A 5,400-nucleotide genomic window follows, 5' to 3' on the forward strand; every position below is an offset into this window, starting at 1 on the left:
TCCATCATTGTTTGTTGTATATTGCCTATCTTATCGTTCATGTTTTTAATTTCATCTCTCATTTCTCCAATGTCATTCTTGATTTCTTTATGATGTACTTTCGTTTCTTCATGATTATTTGCTATTGCTTCTTGAGTCATCGTCATTGTTTCTTGAATCATTTGTAGTGTTATCTGTATGCTCTGTGGGGTCATTGCCAATTCTGCCTTTTCTTTTTCTTTCCCCAACATGGTCCCTATCATTCTTTGACCTGTAGGAGAGGCCATTGTAGGTGTGGGATTTGTAACTATTTTTTTGCCTACTTTAGTTGTTGTTACTGTTACTATGGCAATCTGTTGACATTTCTTTTTCTATTGAAGAAAGCAACAAAGGATAGGAAGTAATCTGAGATTTGTTAATTATCAATATGTATGTTTACATCATATATATACAAACAAATATACTGTATGTCTGCATAATTTTCTCTCTTTTTAAAATATATCAATATCTGTGTAGTAGCATTCCCTTTTTTCATGGTATTCTTTTGAATATGAAGTCATGGTGTGGAAAAAACTGGAAGTAGTGAGGACATTTAAAAATAAAAATATATATACTTTTAGTATTATCATGTAATCATATTTTATATTTTATAATTATCATTTTATAATCAATTGCCTGAGTAAATGCTTTGAGTATATAGGGAAAATACAAGCCTCAGGTGGAGGCAGGGGGGGAACAGGAGTTACTATGGGGCCCAGTGTGAGTCACCATCTAGGAATTGTTTTTAAGTACCTTCTGGTACCTGGTACCCCTACTTGATCTAACAGGTGTAGAAGATTGGAGACATCTCTCCTTTAGAATTGATAAGCATGTACATATATGGTCTAAGTCAGTGGTTCTCAACCTTTTTAATGCCGCGACCCCAACCGGTCATAAGTCGAGGACTAAACCGGTCGTAAGTCGAGGACTAAACCGGCCGTAAGTCGAGGACTACCCAACCGGTCGTATGTCGAGGACTTTCTCTGCCCGGGAGCACCACACATGCGTGGTTCCGCCCCCTGCGCCGGCCGAGGCGCAGCTGGCAAGCGGCAGAGACGGAGCAGGCCGACCCACCAGCTGGCCCAGCCCAAGGGAGGTAAGGCACCCGCCAGAAAAGGGGGAAAAATGGCGGACAAAAAAAATGGCGGACAAAAAAAATGGCGGACAGCCTTGCTTGGCGACCCCCATGAAATGGTCGATCGACCCCAGAATGGGGTCCCGACCCACAGGTTGAGAACCACTGGTCTAAGTAAACAGGATAGTAGGGGAGGGATCTTATTAGTATAATGCAGTGATGGTGAACCTTTTAGAGACTGAGTGCCCAAACTGCAACCCAAAACCCACTTATGCATCGTCGGGTGCCAGGTGAGTGTGGCCCATTGGGTGGGTGTGGCTGCGGTGGTAACAGCAGACTGGGTGGGACTAAAACGTTCAATCAATTCCAACTTTGCAAGATCTTTTTTTTCCCCCGCAAGAAATTGAAATTGATTGATTGAACCTTTTTTTTTTTGCACACGGCGGCGGAGGCCTAAAGCGAAAAGGTTTTATAAAACCCAGCTGAAGGCCTAGGACTAGGGCGACGGCACGTGTGCCCACAAAGAGGGCTCTGAGTGCCGCCTCTAGCACCCGTGCCATAGGTTTGCCACCATTGGTATAATGTAAGCAAACAGGGGCGGAGATAATGTATTCTGTTTAGGCGCTTCTGATAGATTGTAACCTCCAAAGCCTAAGCCAATGGGGCCATGGGGGAGGGAATGGGGCGTCGCGATAGGATGTATAATAATATGTGATTTTGGAATTTGGGGTGTGGTTCAGTGCTTGGCTACATTGCATTGTTTGCCTTCCTGAATCCACCACACTTTGCAAACCGTTACTTTTTAGACTTTGTTGTGAAGTCTAATAAACTTCTTTTCTATTTGTAACTCAAGTAGAGTGGATTTCAATTTGTGACTAATTTGTGTCTAACAATTTTTGATGCCGAAACCCGGGACTCAATGGGATTTCGTTCGGGACTCCCTAACTTGGAGGACGATGTGGAAGGCATGCCCTGTCGAGTTCGATAGTCCAGCTTCGAACTCCAGGAGCGGTGAGTGCTGAGCAAACCCTAGAGTCCTACGAACCTAAATAGAAGTTGCAAATAGAAACGAAGTGTGAGGGAACCAGGAATAGAGATTGCCGACCTCAGGAAAAACCGGGTAACTTCGTGCACGAATCTAGGTGAGTAAAATCTGGGGTGGCCAGATACAAAAAACCACCTAGGCGGTTGGGGGAGGACTGGGTAGGACTGTTTGAATCTGAGATCTGTGAGAGGAGTGCATTAGACGTCCCAAGTACCACAGGGGGTAGCAAGATGGAGTGGGAACTGACCCTTCAGTATTTGCCATACCCTCATGAGAGGATTGGTGGAGAACAAGGGGGAATCAGGAGCTTGGTGAAGCGAAAGGTGGTCTCATTAGGTTGGTAAGGATAAGATAACAGTACGATAAACCCGTATGGGCAATTCTCGGAGTGTTCCCGAAAGGAAATGTGTGAAGAAAATTAGAAAGAATCCTAGGTTGAGCATAGATACAGGGAGTCCTTTAGGACTCCTACTAAGTAATTGGGGTAAGTCGCCTTATAATAGGATGACTGATAGATTAAATTTGACTAAAGAAGATATGATGAATTTGTGTTGTTTTGTTTGGTGGGAGGATGAGAAAGTAGAGTGGCCGCGAATGGGAACTAATGATTATTTCGCATGCCAAAATTTATATGATTATGTGCAGAGAAAAGTGTGTAAATCATTAGATAATGAGTTGGATTATGCTTTAATTTGGAATCCAGATAAATGGATCTCTGGGGTAGATACATTATCAACTGTCCCTGTAATGGTACAAAAAGAGGAGAAAAAAGAATTAGACGAAGAGGAAGAAACAAAACCAAGATATAGGGACTATCGTCCACCACCCTATAATCCAAATCAGGCTCCAGCTCCACCCCCACTGGCGATGCCTCAAGGGGCAATGGCTGGTTTCTGTCTTATTTTTAAGATCTTCTCCTTTATTCCTTTGGGGAAATATATTCTGCCTTTTTAATATTTCCCAAAATATTTATTTCTCTGGATTCTTCCCACACTATAATACCACTGGACTGATTTCCTAATAGACTGACCTACATTTTTCTACAGAAACACCTAAAACACACACCAGCCCCACAGCAATCCACCAAGAGACCGCAGAAGGCTTGGGGGAGGCCAGTGAGAGTGAAGAAATTGATCGTTTGCAGAGAGAGCCACCCAGATGGCCACACTCCACAAAGCAAGCAACTTCCCCACAGAGCTGTGCAAGCTGCGGGGGACCGCATGAAAGAGCCGAGTGCAGATTCCACATAGCAGTATGCCATGCCTGTGGAAAGCAAGGGCACATTGCCAGAGTTTGCAGAGGTCGTCAGTGGGAAATGAAACCTGCGACACAGCAGCACAAGGGGAAATGGCCCCCAGGACAGAACAGAGTTGAATACTGCTCGGGAAGGCATAGCATCCAATGCACTGGGGCTCAACATTCCATCAAAGAAAAGATAAGACTCCAACTAAGACTGCAAGGGGTCCCATGCTCCATGGAGCTAGATACTGGATTGGCCCTGTCCATTATCTCCTCCAGGATTTTCGACCACATTTGCAAACGTAGACGAAGGCGGGTCCCACTCAAATCATCGAGCTTAGTACTAACGGACTTCTAAAATTGCCGTGTTCCTGTAAGGGGGGGAGCTACTATTAGAGTACAATTCAGAGAGTTCGAGGATCCTCTCAGTGTTGTAGTCATAGAGGGACCGTGCACCAGCCTCATAGGACTGGACTGGTTCGAGGCCCTGGGCATCAAGGTGATGGGCATCCATCGAGCACAAATAACTGATCTAGCAGCAGTATGCCAACAATATGCTGAAGTATTCAGCACAGAGCTGGGACAATACAAAGGGACACCCATTTCACTCAACCTCGATCCAGCAGTAATCCCAATCCAATTAAAACTGCACAGGGTTCCCTTTGCATTGAAGCCTAAAATTGATGCGGAACTAGACAAACTGGTTCAGCAGGGAGTACTCCAACCTGTGGACTGTAGCCAGTGGGAGACTCCAATAGTGACCCCAGTTAAGCCTAACAGGTACTTTCGCATCTGCGCAGACTACAAGTGCACCATAAACAAGGCACTACAGCAGCATGCTTACCCTGTACCAGTAGTGAGCCACATCCTTGCCTCACTCCAGAGAGGCCGAATCTTCACTAAGTTAGACCTCGCCCAGGCCTACTAGCATCTACCGGTAGACGATGCTACCGCAGAAGCACAAACAATCGTCACACACAGAGGTGCATTCCGAGTGCACCGCTCGCAGTTTGGGATTAAGCATAGAACCTATGGTTTTGGCGTGCAACCCCGAAGAAATATTGAGAAATAAAATTTATAGAATTAATACATGGGTTGTACGATAGAGAAATCTGCCAAGAGATGCTGTGGTCTATTTTTCCAGAAGAGTACGCTACAATGAAATTTTACAGGTTTTTTACCAGCAGAGATGTCAGATTGCTGATCAAGATGTTATAATTTTAAAGGATCATCGTGATTTAAAAGATTGGAAGAAAGGATCGAACAATAACCTGTGGAATTATTTATGGTTATGTTATCAAGTGCAGGAGACTTCTAGAAACAATAACTTTGTGAAGTGAAAGACATCCCAAAGGAGTGAATAATGACCTGTGTTGTTTATAAACGAAAGAAGAAAGAGCAGCAGTAAATATAACTTTTACTTTAGAGCCGGTGGAGGGGCAAGATTAAAGAGACTTGTGATAGACTTACAGGAACGCTCCGGAAGTTTTACTACCACGGGAAGAGGGGGATTGAAAGTTTTGATTTTAAAATTGTATTATTTTAAGAAGTAGAGTTTATACAATGAGAATTTATAAAATTAGTTAAAAACTGTATGATCAAATGGGTTCAAAATATTTGAGAAATGTTTGTTGATTTGGGGATATGTTACCAGAATTTACCATAAAAAAGAAAGAGAATATTTTATTACTTGAAGAAATTTATATTATTTTAAAGGATTGAAAGTATTTGAGACTAAAGATTGAGGTAGAGCTCATATAAGAAGAATTTATAAAATTAAAGATTGTATGATTAAATGGGCTCAAAATATTTGAGACATGGGAAATAATTAGTAATTTACTATTATATTTGGTGGACACGAAGGGATATATAATTTTCTGGACTAAGATTTAGTGGAAAATTTAATAGGTTTTTAAGTGATAGATAAAGTTTACTTTGTAATTATTTTCATTGGGGATTACGGAAGATCTGAATTAAGAAATGTATAGCAGCAAGATTATTGGCTGTTTTTTTATTTTTTTTG

The sequence above is a fragment of the Protobothrops mucrosquamatus genome, unplaced genomic scaffold (assembly GCF_001527695.2).
Source record: "Protobothrops mucrosquamatus isolate PMUCROS unplaced genomic scaffold, P.Mucros_1.0 scaffold283, whole genome shotgun sequence".
NCBI classification, from domain to species: Eukaryota; Metazoa; Chordata; class Lepidosauria; order Squamata; family Viperidae; genus Protobothrops; species Protobothrops mucrosquamatus.